The sequence below is a fragment of the Pinus tabuliformis genome, chromosome 9 (genome assembly GCF_031772625.1).
Source record: "Pinus tabuliformis cultivar Carrire ecotype Pingquan chromosome 9, CPIR1, whole genome shotgun sequence".
NCBI classification, from domain to species: domain Eukaryota; kingdom Viridiplantae; phylum Streptophyta; class Pinopsida; order Pinales; family Pinaceae; genus Pinus; species Pinus tabuliformis.
In genome coordinates, this window is record NC_142307.1 from 397,374,658 (window position 1) to 397,396,715 (window position 22,058).

Sequence of the window (22,058 nt, forward strand, 5' to 3'; positions counted from 1 at the left end):
TTCGATTACTGTTCCATTACAACTGCAATTGCCATTCCTTTATAACTGTGGTTAATACTCTTTATGTTAGAATAAGATTACTGATTCCATAGTCGCTGTGTGTTTACATTTGATTAGGTTTGTTGTTCAATATTTTGTAGAATTACTTAGGTTTGTTGTTCCTTCCTTAGATTGTTGTTCAATTCATTTATTAGTTAAAGGTTACTGTTCAATTCCTTTCAATTAAGATTTCTGCTTAATTCATTCCTGTAGATTAATATTTTCTATTGATATTTTCAAATAGATTAGTTTCTATTCATTTTTTGTTAATTGAATTGTCATTTCAAGTATTTTCTTTGGTGTGAACAGAGAGATATACAACTGTAGCGAACATTGACTACCACTGTCTAGTTCCCAGATTGGGGGATCTTGTCCTTGATTGATTTTTCATCTGCATCAGTTTACAAAGGAAAGAGTTATCATTACTGCATCCTTGACTGATGATTACTGTAGTTTCTTAAGTGAATGATTTAGTTATAAAGCATTTAAGTTTCTTTCCTTTACAAATAGAGTTTGTTTTCAACATTTATTTAATTTTGTAAAGCACTATACTGCTAGCATTACTCTTGAATAAGTGACCGCCTCAGATTGAGTACACTCTTGAGATAAAACATCGTACTTGGATTGATAATTAATGTAAGGTAAATGGAGGTTAAAAAGACCCTTTTTACTGCTCAACAACAAGCTTGTGGCATCACATAATTTTCCCCAAAGTCAAGTCTCATAGCAGCATTATATCCTTTCAACATAATCTAGCCCCTACTCACTTAGATGAGTGGTCAATTTATAGGAAGATGAAGGAGGTTTTGTCATTAATGGCGAAATTGAATGGCATTCCATACTTAGTATTAGTTCCACGGAGGAAGGAATGAGAGGATAGGATGATCCTTAACTCATTCCTCATCCATTTTCGAGCTCATAGGAGTTGATAAGACATGAAAACTTCTAGATGACTCCACAAGATAAGAATATTCCCAAATACTATGTGAATTTTGTTCATTCTCACCCAGCGCAGGTGAAACGAATCCTAAGTTCTCTACAGAGCACCCTCGTAGTGGACTTAGTTTCTCTACAACGCACCTTCATAAGGTCTTACCTACACTGGTCCCTCTAGAGGCAATCTCTGGATGTCTTGAAGTCATGAAACTGTCTCGGAAGGAGGCATTCAAAGGGTTGAATTGCTTAGGGCATGAAACAACTGATTTTAGGGTTTGATGAGTCCTAAATCATTGATCTAAATGTTGGGATTTGATGTGCCCAAATGGATCTGTAACAGTTGCCCCCTAAAGCATGAAGTCAGAAAAATGCCAATGTCGAATGAAATTCTTTACAACGTGATGAGGAGGTAACGAGGTGGAAGGTGACCTGCATCAATTACAATACATATATCATGATATTTTATTTTACATGAATATCTGAGGGAAGGCATACCCATGCTCAACTTATAAACATTCATTACATGTACATAAATAGTCATCTACAGATATAGACCCATGATCAGAATGACTATCAATGTAAAGCCATTGTGCATATGATTTAGTACTCCTGATATCGCAACCCAGATGGATGAAACTAGATCTAGGATCATCAATCTCATTCAACCGTTCACCCAAGTACGAGTCTAACCATGTGAATATGTGATTTGAAGTCGAACATGGGAAGACACCATTTGATTACCAGCCGATGATTTAGGTTGTTAACAGATGCGAGAGAAGTCACCGATAATGATAATGATCCTCAAGGTATTGCAATACATTCTGCATGGTGTGAATGGATGATTTGATGTCGAACACCATACACAATATTTTGGTCTAAGGCCATTGATTTATGCCTATTGCCAAAAGTGAGAAACCTGCCATTGATGCATGCAAGCCTCAAGGTACTGAATGGGTGTTTTTAAGTTAACTTCTTGGATAATGAGTTGATGTCAACAAGAAGAAATTCGTCGCAGGAGGGCCTTGATGTATCCCACATCAATGACACGAAACTAGTGTAATGATTTTAGAGATGGAATTTGACTAACAACACAAGGTTCAAGAATGGCAGTCATGAAAATGAAGGTTTCTGGTATTGCAAAAGATGGATTTTGACTGGATGACTTCTCTTGAACATGTCAGTGACACTAAAATGAATTGGTAGCATTGACCCAAAACAAAATGTATGATAGAGCAATAGTATGATAACCATCAAGCTAATAACCCAACCCAGATAGTCACGGTGATGGAGTGAAAGTGTCATGTTCAAGAGTGACCTGTTACCATAAAGTGGTTTTCCCCTTTTTCCATTTTCCCCAGTCATTGCTGACCAATATCTCTTTATTTTTATCAAGCTTGAGGAGGATAACATATTCTTGTTGTATAATTTCACCCTTCGGGCGAATCCATCGCTATTTAATGTTTTAATGAGTCTAGTGAAGGTGAAACTCAGTCTTGTCTAGATGGACAAGTTTGTCACTATTTGATGTTTTTAACGAGTTTAATGATAAATATAACTCGGTCCTTTTCATGTTTAGATAGTTTGAAAAAGGACAAAAAGAAAACTCCACAAGCTCTTTTTCGTAAATTAATCTCTTAAGCCCAAAAAAACGTAAAATAATATAAGAGAGATATCGTTTCTAATCCGTTAATGAGCCAGAAAGGACAAGCGCTCGACAATATTTTCATATTTAGAGAGTCTGAAAATATCTTAAATAGGACTCCACTTTTAGGAACGAGTGGTGTCTAGGGTAGCAACTGGTTTTGGTGATGTTGGAACTTCTCAAAACATGTTGATTTATGTGAAGAGGCTAGCTAATAAGACCACTTATTGCAACTATTCCTCAAAAAGGTTAAAACAACCAAGTGAAAGCATATGATCAGCTAAGAAAATATTGACAATGGAAGGAGAAAAACCAAGGCTCATCTGATGAAAGAGGCTATTAGAATGGAAATCACAAGGGTTAAAAATGGAAATGGGTTCATTTTTAGACAGGCTTGAACCATAGGGAACTATGCTTAGATTTAGTTTCATGTTTACACAAGCTTGAAACAAAAAACTATGCTTGAATTCAGTTTCATTTTTACAAAAGTTTGAAACAAAGAACTATGCTTGAGATTGGTTTACATGCCCCCAGCATGATGAAAAGGAGAATAACTTGTAACCAGATGGAAGTTGCTGCAGTGAAGCAAGACGGTTATCCAACACCTTTTTGGCTTCGTCCAGGTAGGGACAAAGGTGAATGAGGTGATTCCCTTCACATAACCTACAGGGAAACTTAACTTTACCACTAGGTGCATGCCCCCCAAGCTTCATTACATTCACCTAAGTAGACTACTCATGGCTATCAGGTGGATGGAATGAAGGTTCGTTTAAGAGATCAAGTGAAAGACTCGACAGGGATTTTACGAGATCTAATCAAAGACTCGAATTGGAACTTTTCTCTAGGGGATCTTGTTTCATTTTTTTAATGAGCTTGACACAAGACAAGGAACTCTGCTCAGATTCCTTGTTTCATTTTTTAATGAGCTTGACACAGGACAAGGAACTATGCTCATTCTCCTTGTTTCAATTTTTCAACGAGGTCGACACAAGACAAGGAAATATTTTCATATCCTTGGTTTCATTTTTTAACGAGGTTGACACAAGACTAGGAACTATCCTCATACTCCTTGTTTCCTTTTTTAATGAGGTTGACACAAGACAAGGAACTGTCCTCTTGGGCTTGTTTCATTTGTTAAGGAGGTTGACATAGTAAAATAACTATCCTCATGGGAGCTATTTCATTTTATAATGAGGTTAACACAGTAAAAGAACTATCCTCATATTCCTTGTTTCATTTTTTAATGAGGTTGACACAAGACAAGGAACTATCCTCATGAACCTAGTTCACAACTCATAAGAGATCATGAAGGAGAGATCTGGTTCCAATGCCCCTTGTACATGATGTACAACATCACTGAATTGATTGTCAATTGATGTAGGTATGCAATGGGTTGCTACATAATTAACCCATGGCAGGGATGATACCATTGGTACAAAAGGACCACTTAGGGAAGATGGTTGACTAGAAGCCATATTTGGATAGGGAATTGAAAGCTGGTCAACGGTGACAATTCTGCCTTCATGCGAGAAACAAATCACTCGAAAGATTGTTGAAACAATAGCTCCCATGTCATAAACATAGTCGCGCCCAAGAAGTAAATTGTAATCTAAAGGGCCTGGGACTACCATCACATTCAGATAAATAATTTTTCCTCCCAAAGTAATAGGTAACTGAGGGAGGATCCCTAATGGTTGATTGGTTCCTCTGTTAAAAGCCAACAAATTTTGGGTAATAGGCACAAGTGGTGGCGAACCAAGTGCTTGCCAAGCAATTGAGGAAAGGATACTCACTGATGCACCTTCATCTATAATAGTGCCAGATACAATCATATTACAAACCTATACTATGATCTGGAAAGGCACATAAGAAGGAAGATGGAATCCTGCCAGTCGATTCCAATCAAAGGAAGTGACTAGACTACTTGGAGGGGGTACCGTAGAAATGGGAGAATTAACCCCTTGAGTTACGAGAGCGGGAGGATTTTCCTCCTGTCTTGATGTAATAGTAGGATTGCCCCCAAGCTCATTGGAATTTGAAGAAAAAAAAATAACTTGAGTGGTATCATACTCACTCTCTTCGGGAAATGTATGATTTACTGAAGGTGAAATCGAGTCAACTGTTACCTCGACTTATTGATTTGGGTCGGGTATAGACTCATAGGATTCACTTTTAGGGAGAGTGACTTTGATCGACGGTTGATTTTGGTCAGTCAATTCATCAATTAGTGAAGGATTAAGGGAGAGTCTCATGTAACCAGATGTAAGTTGTTGCGGTGAAGCAAGACAGTTATCCAACACGTTTTTGGGTTCATCCAGATAGGGACAAAGGTGAATGGGGTGATTCCCTTTACATAACCTACAAGGAAACTTAACTTTACTCTTGGTTCCATCAACTTTACTATCACTAGTTGATGGTGTGTCACCAGCATGATCTCCAGAAGTTGATGACATAGGATAATGTGAATGAGAAGACCATTCTTCTAAGATCTGAGGAATATCAGGACAATTTCAAAGAAGATGGTCTCCCACACAAAGTTTACATGGATATTGAACTTTGTGAGGCTTGATAGATGGTTTCTCATCAGATGTTGCATTCAAAGTAATGGTTTATTGGTTGCCCCTCTGCTGAATTTGCTTCTTCTTCTTCTTCTTCTTAGCCACCTGGTTACTAGCACCAATAATTTCACCAGGCGAAAAGGAAGAAGGGGAGGAAGAAAAAACTGAGGAAGAAGGCAAAGGGTCAACTTTAGGATCAACTGGAGGTTGATTTTTTCTATTTGGAGGTGTACTCGATTGTGAAGAAATCACGATATTTTGAACCAAGGAGGTTGAAAACAACCATACTAGAAAACCAATGGTAAATCCTGAAGGGACAATGTAGACATATATGGAGCACCAATATTTCCATAATGAGGAAAGGGACTAGGATTCCCATCAAAAGGAATTCCTTGATCGGTGGACTTCGAATTTGTCGCCATATGTTTCAACCTAATATCAACTAGGAGTGAGCATGGAGGATGTTATCTACGGTCAATTAATTTTATTTTAATCAAAGTAACATAACAAAACAAAAGAGGGATAATCGAGGCAAAAGGTTTACCAAGCAACTGTGAACTGCATAATACCTCCTGGCGAACCAAGAAGTACGTGTAGGCAATCTCCCCGAATGCTGTGTTCGGTGTATCACAGTGTACAAGGCAGCTGACTCAGTTACCTAAGGATGGATAGCAACCTAGTGTTGTCCTCCAATATATACCCAAAATTACGTGGAGGCCCAATCCGTATAAGCGTTATCTAATGCAAAATCGCACAGTGGGAGCACTCCCATATACTTTATGTACTTTAACACCGCCCTATATACCCAAAGGTATGTGGACGAGCTGCAATATACTCACATACGTGAAATGAGGTATCACACTCGGGATGTATTGCAAACAAGTTAGTGATAGTTGTGTTGTTTTATGATGCCAGAACACGTCTCCAGCCTAGACCGCTAAATGCTTTTTGTTTGGTGACAATGCTCCATTAGGTAAATTCAAATAAATTTTAATTTGATATTATTTATAATTTTCCTTTCAAGGTTCATCACGTGATGTATGTTTGTAATTCCTAAAATTCAACTAATATGATAAGCATTCTTTCCATTCAATTTAACAATGAAAATCCTTAGCTAGTAGGGATAAAGCAATCAGATTTTTGACAAAAAGCAAAGAGCATAACTAATGCAATTTCCTTAGGTATTCCTTTCAAGCATTCAAAAATACAATATGAATGATGCAATTTTTTCTTTTCGAATCCCTTAATGTTATGATGAACAAAAAGAAAATATGCACATAAAATCAATCAATCTTTCATAAAAATGAAGACTTTTACAACAATTCTAATTTGAAGGAAGAGAAGACTTTACGACACTTTCTTTCAAATCAAGATTAATCAACTGTATTCTAACTTTGACTCAAGACTGATAATGAGAAAGAAAACATTAAAGAAACATTAATAAATTAAATCAAAGTAGGGCTGGCAAAGGACATAAAATTGGTTCTCTAAGACATGACATTCATTAATCAATCAGCAAGCAAACAAACAGAGAAAAATTGCAAAACAACATTCCAAAGGTGGGAATTTGACCTAAGGTTGATTGGTGCAGGTCAAAGAGGGTCTAACTGCATTGCAGAGAACTGTATCTCACTCAAAGGTGCTCTACATAGCATTGTCCCCTGACCAAGCCTGCGTTGATTTCTGAGAGGCCACTCAAGAGTCATATAACCTCAATTTTTGACCAATTTTTCAATGTAAACAGTTGAATTACAATCTATGAACACAAATAAAGTCTACAAGGATGTCTTAGGAGGTGAATAAGCTACTAGAAAAGTTAAGTTCCCCAACAGAGTCGCCAATTTGTTTTGGAGAATTGAGCATCTACGAATAAATACCAATTCACTAGACAAGTAGTTGTGCCTAGAAAAACAGTTTAAAGTGTTTTAGACTTTCCCTATAAGAAATAGATAAGAAGAGAGGATAGAAGGCCTACCTACAGTTTCGATTTCCTATCGTCTCCCTTGTATCTATTTCGTTGCTCCTTCCCGTACTTAAACCGCTTGAAAAGTACCATGTCAACACAACAGAAGACGAAAACTGATCAAAGCATACGATCCATCGAATATAAATGAAAGGAATCAGAAGTAATTGATACATATAAGAATTATGAAAGAACACAAATATGGAAAAAGGTTCAAACACTTTATTAGATAGAAGAAGGAATTACAACCATCAGTGTCTAATTCAAAGTCATTCCTCCAGCTTGGATCCCATCCACATCACATCAAAAGCAAGACAAGCTTGTGGCATCACATCATTTGCTCCAAGGGCAAGTCTCGTAGCAACATTATCTCCTTACAATTCAACATAATCCAGCCCTTGATCACTTAGATGAGTGGTCAATTTATAGCAAGATGAAGGAGGTTTTGTCATTAATTGTGCCATTGAATGGCCTTCCATACTTAGAATTAGTTCCATGGAGGAAAGGATGAGAGGATAGTATGATCCTTAACTCATTCCTCATCCATTTTCGAGCTCATAGGAGTTGATAAGACATGGAAACTTCTAGATGACTCCACAAGATAAGAATATTCCCAAACCCTATGTGAATTTCGCTCATTCTCGCCCAGCACAAGTGAAAGGAAGCCTAAGTGATCTGCAGAGCACCCTAGCAGTGGACTTAGCTATTCTACAGCGCACCTTCATAAGGGCTTACCTGTGCTGGTCCCTCTAGAGGCAATCTCTGGATGTCTTCAAGTCATGAAACTTTCTGGGAAGGATGCATTCAAAGGGTTGACTTGTTTAGGGCATGAAACAACTAATTTTAGGGTTTGATGAGTCTTAAATCACTGATCTGAATGTTGGGATTTGATGTGCCCAAATGGATCTGTAACACTTCTCCGGCTCTCTTGGGTGCTTAATGCGGGCAGAAGTCTCCTAAGGGTCCGCACTATGTTGTTCTATGTCTTCCTCTTCGGTCTCAGGTGAAGGAAAACTCATGCCTTTGTGAGAGCCCTGCTTTGTGCCACATGTCTATTTTCCTGCCTACTTTCGTAATTGTTCCTCCTCAGCCTTCTCAGTGGCCTCCTTTTTCCTTTTCTCGACTAGCTATGCCATCTTCAGCTTGGCCTCCTCCTCGTTCTTCTACACAGTGGACTTGCTTCTAGCCACTGCCAAGTCTATGGTAGTGCGCCACTCTGTTGGCCATTGATCAAGCACCGCATAAATGGCATCATCCATGGCCAGATACGGTAAGTCGTACCACTTCTGTGTAGGGTCCTTCCATGCCCTAATGGAGACTTGATGGAAATTGGCTTTGAACTTGGCATAGATCTACATGTTAGCATACACCATGGGTGACAATCATGGCTTCTGCTTAATGGCCATCCTAATATTCTTCTCCATCAAGATCCAAAAGATCTTGTTGTCCTGAACTCGTTGTGCATCCTTGGTCACCCATAGCAAAGCATATTTCACTGCTTCAGGGAGGTCTGGTGTGATCGAAGGGAACTGGCTATCCTCTAGTAACTCTCACACTACCAGCACAATTGACAACAAGAGCCACGTGTAGTGGAACATCTTGCTGAGCTCTTGTGCTTCATGACAGTTCACCAGGAACTCTCCGGGAAGGTAGTCTGACAAGTTAAATTGGACTCCTTTTGCGCACTACTGTGCGAGTGCGATGATAGGCATCGATACCTCATTGGCGTGGCAATTCTGCATCACCTTCCCTGCAAGGATCTGCGTTTCTACCTTCACAGCAAGGTCACAGATGCTGGAGATAGTGTACCCATGCAACTTATTCTTCAGATTAAATTTCTCCTTCATTGACATTGTGAGTGCCTGCTCGCCACCCTTACCGCCAAAGATCATTGCCGGATTCTCACCTATATATGGAAGGCGTATTATTCGATGAATTAAATTGTCTGTGATGGGTATCAACTCCTCTAGCCACAGACACGCATCATGCACCAAGCACAATAGCTGCTTGATGACCAAAACTGTCACCGAGGTGCGGTTGTAGTGTGGCACCCAAAGTAGGTTAAACAATCCTGCCTTATCTACCCCCTTTATCCACCTCTACGGCTCCAATGTTGCCATTCCCGTATTTGTATCTATGATGCGACACATCAGCTGCTAGGTTGCCAGATGTGGGAACTTCTCGTGCTTCGCCAAGTCCCAGTCTTCAAGCTTCAATATTGACACCCATGCCAAACATGGACTATCAAAAGCAATTTTATCTGGTATCAGAGGGGTTTGCAAGGGAGTCTCACTCTCATCAATGTCCTTTGGGACCTTGGACTTAGGCTTGCATGGAGGGACATACTCCGGCAACCATATAATAGGGTCCACACCCTGGGCTTCAACCTCCTCCACTTCGGTTCCCACATCCTCATTTTCCATCGGGATGTCTTCAATGTCCTCCTCCTCTGGTTCTAAGTTTATGGCCTTTCTCTTCTCCTGTGCAGTGGGTTTTGGTGGGTTTCACTTTAGCGATGCATGCACTGGTATGGAAGGCTGCTTGCCCTTCTTTTCTTTCTAGTTTCCTTAGTTGGGGTTGGCTTCAGTCTTGGCATTCTTGGTGACTTAAGGACCTCTTCCAATACTTCGGCCACTTCAGGAGCAGCTACTTCTGCTTCTATTTCCATTTCCTGTGTCGGCTCCTCTACCACTTGCTCGATGTTTATAACTTCTTCGGGTGTTGACATAACGCTCTCTAACAGTGCTTGTGTCATCTCTAGCAAGTTTGCAAACTCGGGAGTCTCTTTGAAAGTCTTGAAGAATTCTCAGTTCATGGATGTCTGAGAGCTCAACAACTCAATTCTCAAAATGCCAAGTGTTTTTCACGAGACAAAGACTTGTAATTTATAGAGAATTTTGAATTCAAAATCTGACCTTTCCCCCCAAATTCGGTTCATTAACGCTGGATTGGTGGCAGATTTTCAAGGATCTGAGCCATAAATTTCATCTTAAATGTTGGCCACCCACTCCATTTGGCCTCACTTCTACCATATTTTCATGAATAATGACTGTAATGGTCACTTTCCAGCCTACCTGCATGATTTCTCCCTGGGTAGCACAGCTCCCTCCGCGCTATTACTGACCTAGTGACACTTCCTTGCTTCACACCATCCTCGAATTGAGTAGCTCCCCAACCTAGGTAGTGTATTTTATAGTCCCACACCTCCTTTCAATTACCTGGAGTGCTAAGACTGTGCTACCTTCATTTAGTCACATGAGTGGACTGCCAGTGTATGGCTTCAATCGACTACCTTTCACCTTTCCCGAGAAGGGTTCTCCATTTAATTTGACCAGTTGTATTGCTCCTCCATTGGTAATTTCCTTAATGACATAGGGACCTAACCAATGCATTCTAAATTTTCCTAGAAATTTATCAAACTTACTATCATATAAAAAAACCAGGTCATTTACCTTAAATGTACACAGCTTAATATGTCGATCATGCCATGCCTTTTCGCGCTGCTTTTGGACCTGTTGGTGAAATCGAGCTAAAAATCTTTCTTCCTTGAGTTCATCCAGCTGTGCGAGCCTCTCCTCTAGGGCTTTGTGATCTATCATACCTATGAGCGCTGCTATGCACAGACTAGGCATGATATATTCCATAGGCATTACCACTTCAACCCCATAAACGAGCCTAAAGGAGGTTTGTCAAGTCAGCTTCTTGCATGTCGCTCAATAAGCCCATAATACTGTAGGTATGTGTAGGTCCCAATCACTTCATTGAGAATTGGAAAACTTGGTTAGCACATTTTCGAGCACTTTGTTGAATTCTTCCATCGTCCCGTTAGCCTATGGGTGATAAGGTGTGCTCTTCTGGTAGTATACTTGAAATTCCTCCATCAGTGCACTGATCGTCTCATTCAGGAAGTGCGTACCACAATCACTTATCAAGATCTTTGGAAAACCAAATCACATCAGTACATTCTCAAATAGGAAATTCGCGGTATTCACACTCGTGCAATCCTTCATAGGGTATGCCTCTGCCCAACGAGTCAAATACTCCTTTGGGTGATAATGTACCTCGCTCTCATCTTTCCTTGGGGCTGGATGGAGCTCACAATGTCTATTGCCCATTTCTAAAATGGTTGCAACTTCATCTAAGGATTCAAAGGCATCTCATCCCTTTGCAATGGCCTACTAATCCTTTGACAGACATCGCACACCCTATGATACACTTTTGAGTCCTAATGGAGGGTTGGCCACCATAACCCTGTGCGTAGAATCTTCTACATGGTTGCTCTCCCTACATAATGTCCTCCCACAACGCGCCCATGAGCATCCGTGAGGATACTTCTTCTTTTGAACTCAGGTACATACCGTCATAATATCTCATCAGTCCACATCTTATACAGATGCCCAACAATGACATAGAAATCTGTTGCGCATACCACTAATTCCTTCTTCTGTTAGACAGTGTATCCTTCTGGTGCCGAACTTGTCGTTAGTAAATGTATTATATCCTCAAAATGACCATTCGCGATGCACACTGCAAATAGCTGCACGTCAGGTAATCCCTCCTCCAAATTAGTGGGCTCTTCCCCTATTTCGATATGCGATAGATGGTCTGGTCCCATGTTCACTTGTTAAGGCTTCACAATAACTTCGAAATCATACTCCTGGAACAATAAGAGCCATCTACAGATTCTCCCCCCCCAACACAGGCTTATTGACCAAGTACTTCAGCACAGAGTGATCTGTATATATCTTAAAATGGCCTCCCAGCAAGTAGTGCCTAAACTTCTAGAGTGCATACACCATAGCTAACCCTTTGCGTTCAATGGTGGAATAGTCCTTCTCCACTTTGGATAATCTTTGGCTTGCGAATGCGATAGGATGGTCCAAGCCTTCTTCGCCAGCCTATGTCAGTACTGCTCCCAGCACTATACATGATGCATCGACATGTACATGAAACTCCTTATTCCAATTCGGGAAGACTAGAATCAGTGTGGTGACCATCTTTTCTTTCAATATATCTAGCTCTTCTTAGAATCATTGTTCCAGCAGAATGTGACATCCTTCTTCAACAATTTTTCCATAGGCGCGGTGATTTGAACGTAGCCTTTGATAAAATTTCTGTAATATCTTGTATGTCCCAGGGTAGCGCTCAGCTATTTCACACCCCTCGGCACTTCCAAGTTCAGTATCACTACGATCTTCGCAGGGTCTACCATCAGTCCCTGTCTGCAAACCACATGCCCCAATAGGTTCCCAAAAGGAACACAAAACATACACTTCTTGAGATTTAGTGTGATCTAGTATCTTCGATAGGTATCCAGCATCAGGCCCAAGCTTGCTACATGGCGTTTAACTAGCCCAAGCACAATCTAGTCATCAAAATATACCTTCAGGAACTTATGAATAAATTCCTTGAATGTAGCCACAATTACGCACGAGAATATCACAGGCACATTCTTCAATCCAAACAGAATTACAGTGTATTGAAAACAACCCCACTCACTTGCGAAGGTTGTCTTTCTCCTGTCCTCCTGTGCGATTTTGATCTGGTGGTACCCATAGAACTCATCAGCGAAGGAATATGCTTCCTGGCCACCTACATTGTCCAACACTTAATCACTGAATGGAGTCGGGAAAGGATCATGTACACAAGTGTCATTCATCTTTCTAATATCCACACATATCCTTATTTCTTCCTTCTGCTTCTTTTCCTGTACCACCATTAGACTTACCCAGTCATATTCTTCCATAGGCTCAATGATGCCTGCCACGAGCATCTTATCTAGCTCTAAGCAGACCTTCTCCTTATATTTCGGATTGAGATGATAAGGTCTTTGCTTAACTGGCTTTGCATCAGGCTTTAATGTGATCTTCATCATACCTAGGTCCCTGATTATCCCCTTCAGATTTGTGAACTTGGTAGGGAATAAATCTTGGTATTCACAAAGCAATTCAGTGACCTTATCCACTATCGCGACGTCCCAGTAGTCTCCAATCTTCTCAAATTTGGATTCTACCTCCATACTAATGTTTACTTGTTTTATTTTCAACAACATGGTTATATGGGTGTTCTCAATCTACGATCCTTCAACTTTGCGGTGACCCTCGGTTTCCAGAATGTTAATCTTCCACGAATCCGCGTCCTCTTCTTCAACAGTTACATTATAACATTCTAATGCGTGACTCAGCTGAGTAGCCCATTCAGGCTGAATCAGGTCTAAAGGATCTCGTGGTGTCCTAAAGATTGCTACTTTCACCTCTTGTAGCGCTTCATCAATACTGTCAAACTTGTCCTCAAAACTGAATGTGATCATGAATCCCTCACACAGGATATCCCATTCACCTGTCCCATGACGAAGCTAGGTTTCTACATACCAGCTCATCGAGACAATATCCAGGGTGTGGTAGAGTAAGTGCACCCATTCAAGTTGGGGATTTTCTCCATAAGCCTGGGTCCATTTGGCCAAATGCACGCGCATATCATCCTGCCCATCATACTTGTCTATCATTCGCATATTAGGCCTCTCGAATCGTGTTCTCATCATCCTCCTACATTCGCGCCAATCATCAAATCTTCCCTTATGCATACTCCACCATCTTGTGGGTGTAGCACATAGTGCCCAGTCCAATGCCTAGAAGCATTGCTTTTCTGGTACCTCCCTTTCAAATGCATCCAAAAATATATCTACCTCATTCAGGCCATCATAAATAGGCAGATTTCTTACCTCTGAGGACACACAATGCAGCGATCAGTTCATCGTGTTTCAATTCAGCATAGTTACTTCATGTAATCGATTCTGCTAGTGTTCTATCTCTTCATCAGAGTTTGAAGTGTAAGAACTCTCATGATCCCATGTAGTTCGTCCATTCGTGGTGGGATTCACCCAATCTTGATCTCATGTTGTTATCTTATAGATACAATGCAGATTGTCATCACTCTCATAATCGCGGACTAGTTCAGTATAGCACAATCCCTTAGCAGGATCTAGGGGTACTATTACACGTAGCGATTTCTTCTCAAAGATCATCTTTCACTTCTTTAGATTGATTACCCCATTCATATCATTGGCCCAGTCAATTCCTAGGAGTGCAGGATAGGTATTGTTGTCATCCACTATCTCTATCACTTCAAAATCAGCTAGCACGATTTCATCTTCAATATCCACGGCCACTCCTTGTAGCCATCCCATGGGGATGATCTTATGCTGATTTCCCATCCTTAGCTGAATCAGAGACGATTGCAGCGTGGGTCTCCCCATCCGTTCCCAAGTCTGCTTTGGTAGGACGTTTGCATCTGACCCCAGGTCCAAAATAACCTGATCCATTTCATACTCTCCTATCTGCGCGGTCGGTCTCATATCCCATCTCATTCTTGTTTTATGCTTGCCAATATTTCGTACTACACGCATCTCACTTGGTGTGATTCCAGTGCATCTATGGATGAGCTCTTGTAACCATTTCACAACCTTACTATCGTGCAGTAACTTCATACAGGATTCTAGGAAAGTTGTGAGCATAGAGGGGCCCATCTCCCGCTCAGGCTTATCGTTGCTGCCTGAGGTGGAGGCCTCAGCGAAGCTCTTCTTAGCTTCCATGAAGGTTTCACGTGTACACTCCAAATCGAACTCAGCGTCCTTTGTCAGACATTTGTGAACCCATATACTGTCTTCTGGTTGTTTCCCCTTGTCATCTCCTGTCACAATTCCAATCCTGAGCACTATATTTATGTTTGGATCCTCTTCACGCGGCTCACACCTCATCATCTGTAGGTTCTAAGTTGGCAGAGGTTGTAGTGCCCCTTTGTCATGTATCCTCACTATCAGCATAGGACATTCTTCCATTTCATGATCAAACAACATGCAATGCTTACACAACGGACATGTTGGATTAGTGCAATCGCCGGCATAGTGTCCTGATCCTCCACAATTGTAGCAGATCAGCTGTCCTCAACCTCTGTCAGGTCCTCATCTGCCTCGACCTCGTCCGCGCCCCTGAAATCATGTCTGTGCCATCCTTGCGCTCTGGTTAGGGGGCCGCGTTTTGGCCTGAACCCTATAGGTGGGAGTTTGATCCATCATCAATTCATAACTCCCTCAATTACACTCATCATGCCCTACCGCCCTACAAAAGTTACAGAAAAGCTGTTGCAATGCCTGTACAAACTTCTATAAAAAATGACAGTTATCTGTGGCATTTTTTCCTGCTACCTGACAAATAGCGCACCATAATGCAGGCCCCGTGCTAGGTCCTGCTTGAGCTTTTGGCCTTAAAGGCATCAGTCGCCCCCTGCAATATAGTTCACAAAGACCGGGCAATGGTCCTTATCATGCCCCTAACTCTTGCATTTTGAGCACCATACCTCCTCGCGCACCTCTGGTTGAACCGTCATGTCCTGCTTCAGACTTTACATCTCAAGGCATAGATTTTTTAGCTGTGCATGGATCTGTTGAACCCCCAAGTTTGGATCTTGCATCGGTGATCTGAAAATGGGGCTCTTAGGCTTCTTGTCTAACTTACAAGAACCTCTCCCACTTCCAAAGCTTTAAAGTATTCCCAAGCCTTTATGATTAACTAAATGCGGAATTACTAAGTGCTCAATAATATAGGTGTATGCTTATGCCTGTTTTAGAACTGTTTATATGTCGTAGGCTGATGTGCTTAAACATATATATAAATACATATAACATTAAATAATGTAGCAATAAAACAAACACATAAGATGGCAATTTACATAGGAGTTCACCCAAAACTCTTGGGCTACATCTCTATGAGCTCTAGTCAACTCAATTAGGCTCTCTAGGATTATGGAAAAGTCCTTTTTACAAGCTCTTGGCTCAACTCCACTGTTTTACATTGAAACAATGGGTTTAGACACCATTTTATCCCTGGCTCTTGAGGCTCTCGGCTGCTGGCTCTCCGCTCTGGCTCTCAGCTTTGGCTCTAGCTCTTGGCTCTATCTCTAGCTCTTGGCTCTAGCTCTAGCTCTTGGCTATGGCTCTGGGTCTTCGTTCTCTCTACTCTCTTTGCCTCTGCTTCCTGCTTTGTCTTAGCTTTCTGTGCTCTTGTCTCAGCACCGCCTTTCCTGTCTCTATCATTTTGTGGCTTTTAAGCCAATAAGCGTTGTCTGTTTGTTTTCCTCTTCTAGGCTCTCTGGCTCCCGACCTCCATTCGCTCAAATCCCCCTTTGAGAGTTAGAAATCATTGCTAAACACCTTCAAGGATGGTGGCCACCTATTCTTTAATGGAAGGACCATTTGCACCTTTAAAATCCTTAGAATAGTCATTCTCTATTTACATAGAGAAATACACTAAAACATGGGAAATCCGCCAATCTGCCATTTATCGGATCTGAAATATCATTAAATCTGCCTTATATTCCATCGGGTCCACCTTTAAATCGCTATCACAAGTCGCATAGGCACAGGTTCATTTGTATTTGGGTTTATTATGAAAAATCCCAAATATGAAGAAAATCTCGACAATTTTCCCCATATCAGACTTCAAATGTTATAGTATCCACCCTAATATCGCATCAGGTCCGCCTTTAGCCATTATCCCGCTCTCCACCATTAATCTACGGGACCTCCGATCCAATGATCATCATGCATTTTTGGGCAGCTTAGGAGTACATATGCTACCCGCCCGAAAAGGCGGTTTTCCTCTCTCCTCTGCTAGCCACCTGTTGACTAGTGTGTGGGATCGGGTGGAGCTGGCCCAAAACCATTTACCGCTTGAGGCCCACCTGAAACCCGCCATTATGGAACTCAATTTCTATGCAATAGGGCTTAGAATTCCCCTTCAGGTCCATTTTATTGCCTTCGAGCGTTTTCCTTTGTATTTCAAGTTTTACACCGAAAAACATTAATACACAGAAAATCTGAATTTCCAAATTTCAAAATTTATGAATTTCGCTTATGAAATCCGTCGAGTCCGACAATCACCAATCGATGATTTAATTTTGGTCATCTGTTCCTCTCGCAATTCGACGACTAAGATTTCCTGTCATGATCACTATTTCCTATCGCGTCGCATATGGCCCAGGGGTTTTGTGCATCGCCGACATTGGTTTGCCAATTTGATCATTGGCGATCGATGTATCGCATGATCGCAATCGTCAGATCCAGGGTCTCGATATCGCATATGGATCTACCTCCGATCCGATACATCAGATCGCCGGATCGGGGTTTCTTCCGCCTCCTCTTAAGTCCGTTCTTTTTCCTTTTTCCAATGTGATTTCCCTTTATAAGGGTTTTTTTGCCAATTTTAGGGGATTTTGCCTCTTTTTCCAAAGAAATAGGGCATCTTCTTTTTGCGATAACTTCTGCATCCTAAGTCCATTTTATCCCATTCAAGTTGCATTAGATTCAGAAGAAAAAGATCTCTACAATGGGGCTATTTCCAGGAACTTCCTTGGACTTTTATTTTCCTCTGTGGGGAACACTTAGACTTAGGGGTCTATCCAAAACCCATTTTGGATCAGGCCTTCCCACTAAAGAACTTTTGGTCTCCAAAAGACTGACATACTAATCTAAACAGTAAATGAGAGTAACATCACCCTCTTCTTTCAACCTCCACATACTTGCCTTGCATAGTGCCTCTAAACCAAAGTCTCTGACCACTTTCCTTTCTAGATGTGTTGGTTCTCCTGGGAAGAACTATCATCCTTCTTGCCTTCATGCAAAAATTTTGTTCAAATGGTCATAAAAGGTAGTTTGAACTTTTCTACCTTGATCATTGATCCAAGGTGGCTCAAAATATTATGAAGTACATCTGCTCCACAAAACTTTCGTTTGTACCCGTTTGACAAGTTGTCAACAACAACTGTTAACAACAATAGAAATACAAACATCAACTGGATGGCTTAAACTCCTGCTTCAACAAAAGAAACATATTTCAGATCTTGTGAACACCTCCATGTCTTACATCTGCATACAAATGATGGACTAGATAACAAGCCCACAAAATGTGCCTTTAAACAAATGACCCTTCAAGTCAAACATGTAGAAAAAGTCCATTAGGACTCTGTTTCAAAAGATGAAACACTTCATCATTATCTCCAGCATGGAGACCAAGTTAACTTCTCCCAAGTCAACATGGCATCCCATGCATGTCAAAGTAATCAACCCTACAAGTTAATTACACATACATGTTCAAAAACAAGGAAATCATCAACATCCCTATGTTCATGCATCTCGTGCTCATGCATGCATTTCATCCTTCAAATTTCACTTAAGCACACTATAATTTCGAAGCTGAAATGAAATATAATGTTATAGCAAGAAATGCAAACAGATGCATCAATAGACATGCAATGTTAATCGGATAAGAACTCTAATCGTTTCTTACCAATCCCTTTCAAAGGTACTACCTTTGTCTGCACATCGGCATCATCATGTGAATCATCCTAAGACACATCATCCATGGAATCTTCCTTTCTATTTCTGCCATCTTCTCTTTCTATTTTCTTCAACTTTTGTGGAAGCATTGTTGGATTCAAAGTCCAATATTTTGCACCAATATGTCCTTTCTTATGGCAGTAAGTGCATTGCATGTGCATTCTTTGACAGCATGATTTGTGTTAGGCCCCTATACTACTAGTGTAACCCCTTATTGTTATTAGTATAACCAACTTATTATATTGTTGTACCCATGCAGTTCCCATATTGTTACTATTGTGCCCCATAGAAGCCCGCTATTGTTATTATTGTGCCCTTACATTATTATTGTTATGTCGGCTCTGATTATGTTATGACCCCTTAGAATCCTATATAAGAAAGGAGGTCTTTTCATTTGTATCATCCAATAATTGTTCATTTATGTAATGTAAAGGAGGTTTCCCCCTCGAAGAGGCCAAATTCTAAGGCGTTGATCTATCTTTTCTATCTTTTCTTGAGCTGGTTTCATAACATTTGGTATCAGAGCTTTTGATTCTAGGGTTTCGCTGCTCCAAACAGGTCATCGTGGAATTTTCGCTATAACTTTTTTTCTGTGACATTTCAGAAGTCTCAAAAAAACCCATTTGAGAAGAAATCGCGCTAAACCTTGGGTCCAAATTTCAGAACTTTTAGCGCGATATTTGCGGAGATATGATCTGAGGAAGTTGGTCTTTTTGCAGACTCCTGAATTACATTCAAAACAGGTGACCTGGGGAAACTCGTCATAACTTTCTCTCTGGGGATCGGATTGAAATTTCATAAGAAGTTATAGAAATAGGACAGACTATAGTTTCTTGTATGCATGTTTCAGATCCAAAGGTTGAAACATTGACACGTGGAACTTCATACACGTTCGCTCTTCTGGAAAGGTCTATAATCAGGTCATCTTGGGAGATTGTGCATAACTCTTTTTTGGAGAATCCAATTTGGATTAGACTGGTGGCATTGGAAAGAGGACACAGAGGGCTACTATAGGTAGCAATTTCAGAACTTAAATATCCGCAAGTACAAAGTTACAGTCATTTCAAGATCGAGGTCCTAAAATCAAGAAAAAGAAAGATGAGGAAGTTTGATGGCAAGGATCCGGTAAATTGGATACTTTAGATGGAGCAATATTTTGATCTACATGATGTACCACTGTTACAAAAGGTATGTATTGCATCTTCATATTTAGAACCGGATCAATTTTTATGGTATAAAGGGCTTTTTTCTCGTAAACAACTTGTTACGTGGTCAATTCTCACGAAGGAAATGATAGCACATTATGAGGATACAAAGAGAAACACCTTCTTTAGAGCAACACCACAACAATTGAAAAGAGTAAAAGGGCTTTGTGACATATTTGAAAGTAAAATTATGGAAACAAGGAAGTCTACCCCTCACAACTTTAAAGATGGACGTGTTGTTTCTCCTATCCTTCCACAACCTACAAGGGTTACACCACAACAATTGGAAGAAAAAAGAGAAAAAGGGCTTTGTTACAATTGTGATAGAAAATGCACTAAAGGTCATAAGTGTGCTGAGAAGAAATTATTTTACATTGAGTATGAAGAGGAGGAAGAAAAGGATCAAGAAACATCAAAAGAAGAGGATATATGCCAGGACCCGACCCTAGAGAAAGAAGAAATGAATCAGAACATATCTTGTAAACTATTGGCAAGAATGACCACTCCTCAAACTCTCAAGATAGAAGGACATATCAAGAAGAAAAAGGTGCAAGAAGTGAAAGATCACATCAAGAAAGAAGAAATGAATCCTACCATATCTTGTAATTCACTGGTCGGAATTACCACTCCTCAAACTATCAAGATAGAAGGACATATCAAGAAGAAAAATGTTCAAGAAGTGAAAGACCACATCGAGCATCAAGAAATAAATCTGACCGTATCTTGTAAAGGATTGGAAGAAATTACCACTCCTCAAACTCTAAAGATAGAAGGACATATCAAGAAGAAAAAGGTTCAAGCAGTGAAAGATCACATCGAGCATCAACAACAAGTTCTCCAACTTTTAAAGGATAACGCCACTTCGGTGCAAAATCAAATGAAACAACAGGTAGATCAACATCATAGTCAAAAATGTTTTGATGTAGGTGATTGCGTATTTTTACTGCTACATATAAAGCAAGCTATTTATGAGAAGGAAATGTTGGAAATACTACATGCACTTAAAAAATGGCGACCTTACCGAATGGGAAGACTCTTCAAGGATGAGGATGTGGAAGCATTGTTTTGTGCTATTTCTATTATCCAACCAAATTGGATAAACGAAGCAAGGGATGAATGGAAGAAGGACAAAGAATTATGGCCACTTATTCAAAAGTTGCAAAAGATCCCAATTTAAACAATATTGCCAGATATTGAAAAGGAAGGAAAAATCATATTGGAACCTGGAGCAGTCATAGAAACAAGAACCCGACAGCTACGAAATCGATCAATTTCAGAGTATCTCATCAAGTGGAAGAACTTACCCGCTGAAGATTCCACATGGGAGGACAAGAATTTTATACATAAGCATCAAGAACTACTCAAGCATTGAGGACAACGCTTTTTGAAGGAGAGGGGCATGTTAGGCCCCTATACTACTAGTGTAACCCCTTATTGTTATTAGTATAACCCACTTATTATATTGTTGTACCCATGTAGTTCCCATATTGTTACTATTGTGCCCCATAGAAGCCCGCTATTATTATTATTGTGCCCTTACATTATTATTGTTATGTCGGCTCTGATTATGTTATGACCCCTTAGACTCCTATATAAGAAAGGAGGTCTTTTCATTTGTATCATCCAATAATTGTTCATTTATGTAATGTAAAGGAGGTTGCCCCCTCGAAGAGGCTAAATTCTAAGGCGTTGATCTATCTTTTCTATCTTTTCTTGAGCTGGTTTCATAACAATTTGCCTTGTCCAATGGACCTTTGGCTTCTTGCTTCCTTTCCTTCAAAAGTTTTCTATATGTGGCCATTCTCTTCCAACATCTAGAAACATTATGGTTATCCAAACCACAAAAGGAACAAGCAATAATTTTCCCATATCTATGTCGAAATTTATCATGCTTTGCACAATCAAAAGGAAAATGATTAGAACCAGATTTATACTTGCCTCTTTCACATTTATTGCCTTCATGAGGAGGTGAATTGAATGAAGAAGTGGCTCCCTTTGGAACACCATCAATCTCTTCAAGGTTGTCAGAGTATCCCCAACTCTCTGGTTCAAGTTTGTGCCTCTGAACACTTGCATCCTACAATTGATGTTTCAAGCTATCGCATTCTTCCTGAATACAATTTTCACACTCTGCAATGCAACTCCTTCGTGGAGTTATTTCAATGACCTTCATGGTAGCTTTCGAACTCTTTCCATAAGACTATCCATAGCCAAGACCCAAATACTTAGGCCTTTCCTCAACCATTATTGGTTCAAAAATACCTTGTGCATGCTTTCCCAAGCCATTTCCTTCATAGCACATCTTGGACATTAGCTTGGAACC